The following is an 11,632-nucleotide window of genomic DNA, read 5'->3' as shown; positions in this document are numbered from 1 at the left end:
ATGGGGCTATAATTGGAGCTTGCGGCGCTTCTTGGTAGTGCGGCGGTGTGGTGCTATTGGCTGCGGGTTGGTGTGATGGTGGTTGGTTGTCGGTAGCTACTATGTGATGGTTGTGGGGAGTTGCCCGGTTGTTGGCTGGTGTTGCGGGTTTGGTACGTGAGGGAGCAGGGGAGACAGCTGTAGTAGTAGTGTGGAGGGACGGCTGGGGTGTCGGGAATTGGGCGCCGGTGGGAAAGGATTGGCCGGTGCCGGCAGCGGAGGGGGAGAGGGGAAGGGGTGGCAGGGCTGGTTGGGGAGGTTTTTTTTTTTTTTTTTAAATTAATCAAACATAATATAACTAACCTTAGTTAAATATGTTTTAAATTTTATAAAACTAACTTCCGTTAAATTTAACAGCCAGTTAACGGTTTTTAACCATATAAGGTTACGAAAGTAACATTTTATAAGTTAAAGGCTACCAAAGATAATTCATATACAAAGTGGCAACCAATGGAAATAACCAAAAGTTGAAGGCTACCAATGAGAATTTCCCTTTATAATAAGCCCATGTCAAACATTACTATTGACATGAGCTTCCTCATCTATTTCCAAACCGAATCATGAAACAATTTGTTACTAACACGACCCTATGTGAACCCAACCTCTAAAAATTCCAGCATTTGGAATTGAAAATCAACCCTAACCACTTTTATTCAACTCAAAACTGATCTGATCCAAAACTCTATAATATCGACCCGTATAAGATCCATAACCAATATCAAACCGGCCCATATAGACTCGACTTGAAACCAAACCAAACCGAACCAAACCAAACCAAACCCTTCAGTCGATGTTCTCCTTACTTGTTTTTGTGGCTCCCTCACATCCTATATTTAGTTATTGACAGTACAATAGTACACCTCTACATTATTAGATATCACTGTAATCTTTTTAATGAAGAGACAGAAACTGCATTTGCATTGATGGACACACCTAACATACTCTTTTTAAGTTCATGAGATCCTTGCTTTCACCCATTCACATGTTAATACATCTCCCTTCCTTTTCCACTTATTTATTACACTCACCACTCTCTTGCCCTTTTAAACACACCCCTTAAAAACAAGCTAAACTCCACCCTTATTTCTAATTTTGTGTTACATTTTTGGTAATTATACTCAAATTAAAACTAACTAAAAAAAAAATGATCCAATCTACTCCAAAACCATTCATTAATCTCTATCTCCTTTGTTTATTTTTCACATTAATATTATTCATCGCCTTTGTTGATGGTACGAATTATGTTCGTGAAGCATGCAGCGTTACAAGGTACCAAGACCTTTGTGTTAAGTCCTTGGCATCGTACTCAAACAACGCGAAACGGAGTCCTAGCCGGTGGGCACGGGCAGGTGTGTCGGTAACCATTTCCGAGGTTAAGGTAGTATCACAATACCTTGACACGACTAGAAAACACGGTCATATTCGAGGAACACGAAACAGGGCTGCTCTGGCTGATTGTGTGGAGTGCATCCAAGGTGCCCTAGACGATCTTCATAAATCACTAGGAGTGTTAAGAAGGTTAAGTAGTGGTGTGTTTAAGGAGCAAATGGGTGATGTTTTGACATGGTTAAGTGCTGCATTGACTGATCAAGACACTTGTATTAATGGTTTCGAGGGTGTTCGAAGAGGCCGGAAAAACAAGCAGATTAGTAGGTTGTGTGACAAGGTTCAAAATGCTAGTTATATTACTAGTAATGCTCTTGCTCTTGTTAATAAGCTTGCTACTACTGAATTGCAAGATTTGGGTGATGATTCTTAAGTTTATTGGTGTAATTCGCGGTGTTTATTGTTGATTAGTTGATGAAAAGATTATGAAGGTAGATAAAAGATCACTTTCAAAGTGATGTTGGTACCACATATATATGTAACTATATAGTGTGTTATAAATTATAATAAAGCTTTGATAATTGCTTTCAGTTTAGGTTTATATGCATAAATGTGTGTACTATAATCTATGGTTGTAAATGTGTTACAAGTGAACAAATTCAAGTACTATAATTGATGGACTTTTCTTGCTTGATTTACTTATGAAGTTCTGAAAGTCTAAAATTCATAGTAATGTCGATTGCCATTGTTTTCTTAAGTGGTACGGAGTAATTAAATTCTAGTAGATGGTAGATTTTGTGCTATTTGGCAACGGAAATTCTAATTTGCTGAGCAAATTATCAGATTATCACTTATAAAAGTTGTTAAGTTGTTTCATAAATAAAGAAAATAAAACCAATAACAAAAAGAAGTTTTTAAGTTGTTTAACTTACATATCGTGCTACACTCTACTGCTATGGAGTACATACAAGTACTCCGTAGCAATTAACAAAAGATGTCATGACATAAGTTATACGGAGTATAATTGTTGTATCACACAAGTTGGCCTTGTATCAAGAAATACTATCCAATACTTGATTAGCTGATCTGTTCTTCTGGATCCAAATCCAAATTATACCTTGAAAAAGCATCAACCCAAATGCCACTTCTATAATAAAGGCAATGCCTTCAATATGTGATTTGATTTTTTCATATAAGTTTTGTTATGTTTCCATACAAATTTTGTATACCTTGTTGAATCTTGACAAAACAATTATGGTTCGAATGATATCGATAACAAGATTACAAGTTTTACAAAAGCAAAATTCATGTAAGCATGGCAAATTTTTGACAACAAAAATTGTCATTAACTAATAACTACGATTAGATCATCGATTACAAGATTACAAGTTTTACAACAACTAATGTGAAGTGTATTTATAAGGATTTGGCCATGATATTGGTCCTCCTAGACCATATACAGGCTCCAAAGCAATGGGGTTCATAACACAATACTCGTTCGAGGAAGAACAACGACTACCACCACCACTACTACCACGCCCTAATCTCTTAATATCCCCACAACACACATCCGATTTCCTTACATGCCTCGTTTGTTGTCGTCTCTCTGCCTCGCTTTTCTCCCTCCGTTTCAAATTCTGATTCCTAATAGCGTTGCACAACTTTTGCTTCGTATCCATTTTTGATTTATTCTTAGTTTTATAAAGACTACTGATAGGCAAAGGCATGGCCTCTAGCCCCATCAACTTCGGTACCACCCCTGGCTTGCACCATATAACATTCTCCCCTCCTACACTATTTGGCAAATGCAACATCCTCCCTAGCTTAAGCCCGTCGATTACACGAGGGGATGGACTACTTTTACGAAAAGAAGACCTATACATCGCGTCTCTCCCATCTAGGGAGAAACGCGGGTATTGATTCAATGCATTCCTGGCTGATCGTAGGATGTCGGAGTTGTTCACACACGACATCCTACGAGGAAAGTTCATCATTTCTTCTTTGTATTTGTAGTACCCTGCCTTTTCTTTCCTCGCAATTTCTTCCTCGATTTCGAGTTGAAGTATCATTTCTTCTAAGGTAACACTCTTCCTAGGTGGCACATGATCAGCTTCCATGTAAGTAGAAGAGGATGCTTCTTGGGAGTTTGGTGTTATGGAGGGTTGTTTTTGGTTGAGAGTAGAAGTCGAGTTGTCGTCGTTGCAAACGTTGCGAATGCCTCTCCCCATTTTAGAACCCATCAAGCTCTTACGGAAGAAGAAAGAGAGGTCTTTCATGAGATTTTTGTGGACTAACTTAGGAAGTAAAGGAAGAATATGGTTAGAAATTGCAAAAAAGAAAGGGACATTATAAAAGAGATATTGTAAGATTTAGGAGTTGTGTGAATGGATTGAATAGGGAGCGGTGATGTATTAAGGGGTGAAAGGGAGATTAAATGAGAATCACATGATTGAAGTGGAGACTATGTAGCTTCACAAGTTTTAGCACACTCTGCCGTTATTGCAGGGGCAAATAAAGGAATTGAGCTCTTTAGTGTCGACTAGTAGAATAGTAAAGTTGGCTATCGGGTCATTCAGATTGGTAAGTTAAGATACCGGGTTATTTAGATTGGATTAATTTCAATTCAGTGAAAATATGTTTAGTTCGGTAAAAATAGTTTCAGCTCAGTTTAAATGAGTTCAGTAAAAATATTTTAAGTTCACAAAAAGTAAGGTGAAGTGAACATGGCCTTAATTTGAACTTATGGGTCTGACAAGAAGGACAATTCATGCCGAGTCAAGTTGAGTCATATGGTTAGGTGAATATCAAGTTAAGTAAACCTCACTTGCATACTCAAAAAGACACAATTACCCCTTTGAAAATTGAGATATTTATCATGTTTATTAACATGATCGAGAAAAAGCCCTGAGGCTTTGCTTAAGGTCAAATGACATACAGACAAATAACCATGAGGGCGTTTGATATTCTACCTAACCCGGTATAATCTAATATATTTTTTTTGGTGTTCCATCCGCTTCACCCTTTGGGCTAATCCGGATTCGGGGATCAGTTCTGGGTGGTTAGGTTCCAGTCCCCTCCCGATTGTTGTTGCGGGGGATCGAACACGGGTCCTCCCTACCAAGTGTAGTCCCAATCACCACTACACCAACAACCAATTGGTGGTATAATCTAATATATATATATATATATATAAAGGGGAGTTTTTTCCCGAGTTTTTATAAAGTCACGTAAGATTTAATTTTTTCAGCACACCACGTAAGATAGTAAATTTTAGTGGTAGCCAATCAAATACGAGATTATTAATTTCTTTTAGAATTAAATAATTTAAAGGAAATTTTCACATTTGCTACCACCGAAAGCACCCTGCTTCACATTTACTACCGCTTTAATTTTTTTTTTTTTTTTTTTTTTACTACCACCCAAATCCCAAAATTTTAGATATCACTACCATTTTTCTGATGTCGTTACTATTTCCATTAGTGGAGCCCAACCACCGTCCAACCACCTCATCGCCACCACTCCATCTTCAACCACCCTCATTGCCACCATCCAACCTCCATTTCCCATCAACGTCGGCGCCCAAAGAAGGCCACAGCAGCCGTGAACTCCACCAGCAACCCCTTTCCGCCGCGAACTCCACCAACAGCTCCTTTCCGTCGCAAACTCCACCAGCAGCCCCTTTCTAGCCCCGATCCCATGCCCCCCCCCCCCCTCCCTCACCAAAAAACCGACTCTGAACCTAAACACCACCCTTAAAACCACCTTAAATGGTTTTTATGGTTTCGTTTTTAGGGTGGTGTTGGTTGCGATTGGCCGCAATTGCCACCTTAAACTGCCGTAGACAACCCCACACTCTCTCTTTCCTCTGATTTCCCACCGTTTTAGGGTGGTTGTTGCGATTGACCGTAATTGCCGTTGCTGCTGCCGCAATAACATTGTTGTTGCCTCGATTTGCTACTGCCGCGGTGGTGTTGTGTGTGGTGGTGAGACAAGGGAGGTGTGGTTTGTGGGTGGTGGTGTTCTGGGTATAGGGCTTTCGGTGGTGGTCTGGGTTTAGGAGTTAAGGTGGTGTCGTGGTGGTGGTATGGGGAGTTTCCGGGTTTGGGTGTTACGGTGGTGTTGGTGGTGGTGGTATAGACTATAGAGTTCGCCGGCGTCAAGGGAACATTTGGGTGTCGGAAAGGGGAGGGGGGAGGTGGTAGTTTGGTGATTTTGGTGGCTGGGGGTTTTGGTTTTGTAAGTTTTTTTTTTATATATAAAATAAATTAAATTACTATTTAATAAAATATTGGGGCCCATTTAACGAAACCTTAACGGATTCCGTTAAATGGTAGTTATTTTTAACAAAGTCTAATTTATGTGGTAGTAAAATAAAATAAAAAATTAAAGCGGTAGTAAATGTGAAGCAGGGTGCTTTCGGTGGTAGCAAATGTGAAAATTTCCTTTTTAATGACACGCAAGCAAAATGGGCGAAGAGATTTTCCAGTTTAAATTAATTAAATACAGAATATTATCTTTTAATATCAGGAATTTTATCTAAATATATAACAAATTTTAGCCATAAATATGTATGCAAAAAAATTATCTTATAAAATTTAAACAACCCGTGTATCGCACGGGCTTCATCTAGTTAGTGTGAATGTTTGGAGGAATTGTGTCATGAAATTCTTCTACTTAGGGCCTATTCACTTCAACTTAATTTCAGTTCAACTCAGCTCCAAATCTTCAATGAGTTTAGACGTTCAATTCAATTCAGTTCAGCTTCCAATTTCCTTCTCTCATAAAATATTCATTTCAGCTTCATTCAGTTCAGTTCAATTTAGTTCGACTCTAATCAGTCCAGTTCAGTTCAGTAAATATGAACAGGCCCTTAGTATAAATGTCGTGTTCATATGTTGTAGTTTATGCTTTCTTCATTGAGTTTTGATCGATACGGTAGAGTTTAAGTTTGAGAAAAGAATTCTCTGATCTTCGTGTACACTTTTTCTACTACCTCCTTTTTACATTATTTGCAAAAATTTAACAAAAAATTAAAAGAGAGGAAAAATGTCTAATCGTTATAAATAATATGAAATGAAAGTAGTATTTTTTTAAAAGATTAAATATTGAGTTTTTCTAATATGTGTTCATATCTTCAATTCGCGTTACACGCAAATTGATGCAATATATCTGTTAAACGCGTGTTTTCAAACAAGAGTTACAAAACCCGATAGTTGATCTAAATTGAATTACTAAATTACATGGCTTACAAAGCTAAGCTACATCTACGCGACCATTTTAATTAAGGAGATGGTATTCAAACCTCCCCAACATACATGACCAAAAAGCATAGCTCACAGCTAGTTAATTAAGTCGCACCTACCATTGATCTTGGTCAGAAATAATGGGTTATGTTTTTTATACAAATAAAATATCCCTAAATTGTGATTGAATGAGATCATGCAGATTATATGTATACTAAGGAATGGAGACCCAATAATTATAATCTACTACACATTCTTAGATCTTTAATACTATTGCATTACCATAAAATAAAACCAAGTGTATCTAATTATAATATAAATTGTGAGATGTGAGACAATAATCTTAAAGAATTTTATTTAAATGTTAATGGTCCTCACATTAATCAATAATTCAAACATATAAACATGTTTTATGTCAAAAAAACATAGATGAATGTGAATGTCGAGTGATGACTATATTAATAAGGCATTGTAGTGGGCCAAGAGGGACCAAAGAATATTCATACGTGCGTGGCTGCTCTTAAATCGAATACATGTTTGAAATATTAATACTTTATATTGTGTTATCATGTGTAATGATTAACAAGTTGGTTTTGTGGTGTAGTTGGTTATCACGTCAGTCTAACACACTGAAGGTCCCCAGTTCGAGCCTGGGCGAAGCCATTTCATTTTTAATTTATTGTTTTGTCTAGTCACTTTAAAAATAAATAAATAATAATTTTTTTTATATATATATAGTAAAAGCTAGGAAATACAAATAGACCTAGAGAAGTACTCCCTCCGTCCCTAAATTACGTTCCTCTTTGGAAATTTACACGGGAATTAAGGAGGAAAGAATAAGACAAATAACAATAATTAGATAATGCAATGGGAAATACAAAGATAGATTAGTTATTACTCATGACATGTCATCAATCCTTTGCAAAAAAAAAAGGACCAAACACATGCTCCTAATTGAAAATTTTTAACCAATCATATTCATTGTAATTTGGCACAAGGATTATGAGTGAGATTAGATAAGGATGAGTGAGAAAGCATTAAATATAAAACAGAAAAAGAGAGTTGATTTACTAAAAAAAACTTACCAAAAATAGAAAGGAGGAATGTAATTTTGGAATACCAAAAATAGAAAGGAGGAATGTAATTTAGGGACGGAGGGAGTAGTATTTTTGTACACTATATTTTGTAATATTCAACACTATTATACTCGAATACACTATTATACTCGCAATATGTTACAAATATGAGAATCGAATTTATTTGTAGAACAAAGAAGAATTTAGGTGAAAATCTAGTAATGAAAACAGCAGAATTAGAGATAAAAATTAGGATTTCATAAATTTCATTTTGTATGAATGAATACATCATCATAAGCTGTAGAAATCTATTTATATAGATTCTTTACAATACAATAGAAGAAGCCTAGAATCTTCTTAAAACAATCAGCTGAAATAAGTTTGTTGTAACAAACTTGCTGACTAGACATATTCTGTTATAACAGAATATAAGCTCTGCTATTGTGCCTTGCTGTGACTGTCTGTGAGATGCCCTTTGCTGTGACTCACTGCACTCTCCTTTGAGTTTGTATGAGTGTGTTTAACATCCCCCCTCAAACTTGGGATGGTATCCACTACAAGAAAATAACCTTTTCGTAGCAATTATTTTGACCTTTAGTATCGATTGTAATTGCAACAAAAAGCTTTCCCAACGAATGATCATTCGATACAATATCCCCCGTTGCCTTAGCCTGTAGTAGTGGTATTCAATATCGCTGGGGTTGGCCTCAATAATCGATACGAAAAACTACATCCAATTGTGGTGATTATTGTAGCGATTACAATCGCTATAAATGTTTAACTCATTTTCTTCCAAAAAAAAACATGCGTATGATCTTTACAAGATTCGAACATGCAACCTCAAACTCTTATATTAAATGTTTCACCAATAAGCTATGACATATTTTATGTATTCTTTGTCAAACAATATATATATATATCTAGTGTTGAAAAGGTTTTTCGTATCGATTTTTAGGATTTAGTGGCGATTATAAATGATACGATTTCTCAAAATTATATAAATGTGTAAAAAATAGTGTGGATATGTAATATTATGTTTTCTGTATCGATTTTATATGGGAAAACCATGGCGATTGTAAAAATGATATGACATTCTTAATTATTTTACAAACATACTTGCATATTGTAGCGAATGTACAATCGCTACGAAATAATCGCTACGAAAAGAGATTTTTCTTGTAGTGATCAATCCTTCCAAGTTTGGATAGAAGAAACTCATGCTGTGTTGAAGGCAGAATTTTGGTAAAAACATCCGCAAGTTAAACTGAAGTAGGTAAGTAGCTTAGTTGAATCAGCCCATCTAGAACCTTGTCTCTAGTAAAATGACAGTTAATTTCAATATGTTTAATCCTCTCATGGAAGACTGGATTCTTGGCTATGTAAATAGAACTCTGATTGTCACAGTGAAGAGTGACTGGTCTGAGCTTGTCTAACCCCAATTCTTCCAATATGTTAACAAGCCAAGTAACCTCACTAGCAGCAGATGCTAAGGCTCTATACTCAGCTTCACTAGAAGATTTAGATATTGTGTCCTGCTTCTTTGATTTCCAGCTAATTGGTGAAGACCCTAGCATCATAACATAACTAGAAATAGATCTCCTGCTATCTAAACAAGAACCCCAATCAGAAATCTGAATAGGCTTGTAAGACAGGCACATCTGACCCCTTTAATAGAATCCCTTTACCAGCAGTGCAGGCAACATATCTGAGAGTATGTAATAAAGCTTGTAAATGAGAAGAACCAGGTGATTGCAAAAATTGACTGAGATGCTGAACTGTGTAGGAGAGATCTGGTCTTGTATGAGTCAGAAAATTGAGCTTCCCCACCATTCTCCTGTAATATTCAGGCTCATCTAGGAGATCAGCATCTGCAGCTGTTAGCTTCAAATTCAAAGGTAAGGGTGTCACAATAGGTTTGAAATCAGTGATACCTGAATCCTTGAGAAGCTCTTTAGTGAATTTCTTTTGAGTCATAGATATACCAGAATTAAGATAACCAATTTCAATACCCAAAAAATAGCTCAACTGCCTAAGTCTTTGATAGTAAAGACTTGATGTAAATGAGCCTTTATAGACTGTATAGCATGAATATCATTACCAGTAACAATGATATCATCAGCATAAACAGCTGCCAACACCAAAGAATCTCCATTTCTCTTCAAAAATAGAATGTTGTCATATTGAGACTGTTTGTAACCCAAATTTCTTAGCTCTGCAAGCAGCTTGGAAAACCACTGTCTGGAAGCCTGTTTAAGGCCATAGAGAGACTTCTGAAGGAGACAGGCCTTATTCCCAAGATTAAGAATACCAGCAGGAACTTGCATATAGACTGTTTCATCCAATTCACCATGTAGAAAAGCATTATTAACATCAAGTTGAAACAATTGCCAAGATTTAGAAGTGCTAGAGAGATTAAGCATCTAACAGTAGCCAACTTAATCACAGGAGAAAAGGTTTCCTGGTAATCAATCCCATGCTTCTGATTATATCCCTTAGCTACCAATCTAGCTTTGAATCTCTCAATAGTCCCATCTGCTTTTAACTTGATTTTATAGACCCATTTACACCCAATAGCTTTCTTCCCTTTTGGTAGATCAACTAAAACCCAGGTCTGATTAGCTTTCAGTGCTACAATTTCCGTGTTCATTGCTTCTACCCAATCAGAATTACATGAAGCTTCCTTATAGCAAGTTGGTTCAGTAATATTGTCCAAAGAACATATGAAAGCTTTGTGTTGAGAAGGTAAATTCTCAAATATTACCATATTACACCAATGCTGAGAATCTTTTTTGAGATGGTTTAGAGTGAGGAATGTAGTCTTTATGATGTTTAGGAGGGTTTTTAGGTCTAGTAGATCTTCTTAGGTCAGTCTCAGCATCAGAAATTGAAGTATCCTGTATTATAGTGGGAACAGGACAAGGAACAGGACAGGATTGTGTTGAAGTGTTTGGAGTGTTTTGTGAGGTAGGAAAAATTGTAGGAGGGGTATTTGGAATAAATTGTGGTATAGGTTGTAAAGTATTGGGAATATCATCATCAAAACATACTGAGATGGGAGTTGAAACAGGCAGAAAAATCTGAAAGGGTAAGTTATGTGCTGATGATGAACTGGGATTAGGAAGAGTGTAAGGAAAGTTCTTTTCATAAAAATAACATCCCTGGTAACATGAATTTTACCAGTTGTAAGATCAATTACTTTGTAGCCTTTTTGGGATGCTGGATATCCAATGAACACACAGGGATTTGCTCTTATATTAAACTTTGTCCTGCCTTGTTTTAAAGTAGACATATAGCAAAGACAACCAAATACTTTCAAGTAATCAATGTCAGGCTTCTTGTTAAAGAACTTCTCAAAAGGAGAAACATTACTAAGGCACTGTAATGACATTCTTTTGATCAAGTGAGCTGCTGTCATTACACATTCTCCCCAAAATCTTGCTGGAACCTTGGACTGAAAATATAGAGCCCTAGCTGTCTCCAGAAGGTGTTTGTGCTTTCTCTCAACAATCCCATTCCGTTGAGGAGTGTCTGTACAACTAGACTGGTGAGAAATCCCTTCTTTTAGATAGAATTTCTTCATATCTCCTTCACATAACTCAGGGGCATTATCAGTCCTTATACCCTTGATTTTTGCATCAAATTGATTACCAATGAACACTGCAAAATCAGATAAAACTTGGACAACATCTGATTTATGTTTGAGCAAGAAAATCCAAGTAAATCTTGTAAAATCATCCACTATAGTCAAGAAAATGTTAAAACCATTGTGAGTAGCTACTCTATTAGGTCCCCATACATCCAAATGCATGTAATAGTTCAAACACCCTAGATGTCTTAATTGAGCTATGACTAAAAGACAACCTATGTTGCCTTGCAAAGTGACAAATCTGGCAAATACAAGACAACAAATAGTCCTTTGTATCTAAATCAGGCTTGACTTTATTCAAG

General features: G+C 36.5%; 1 non-coding gene and 1 pseudogene across 1 annotated transcript; both read left to right on the top strand.

The window, feature by feature from the left end:
• Positions 1–1,010: 1,010 nt before the first annotated feature.
• On the top strand, positions 1,011–2,057 carry LOC145615205 (pectinesterase inhibitor 6 pseudogene; annotated as a pseudogene).
• A 5,140-nt stretch (positions 2,058–7,197) lies between these two features.
• TRNAV-AAC (transfer RNA valine (anticodon AAC)) lies at positions 7,198–7,271 on the top strand. Its single transcript has one exon. It is a non-coding gene; the product is annotated as a tRNA-Val (tRNA).
• Positions 7,272–11,632: the final 4,361 nt, after the last annotated feature.

Source organism: Chenopodium album, chromosome 3 (genome assembly GCF_948465745.1).
Source record: "Chenopodium album chromosome 3, dcCheAlbu1.1, whole genome shotgun sequence".
NCBI lineage: Eukaryota > Viridiplantae > Streptophyta > Magnoliopsida > Caryophyllales > Amaranthaceae > Chenopodium > Chenopodium album.
This window is presented reverse-complemented; position numbering and strand designations above follow the sequence as displayed.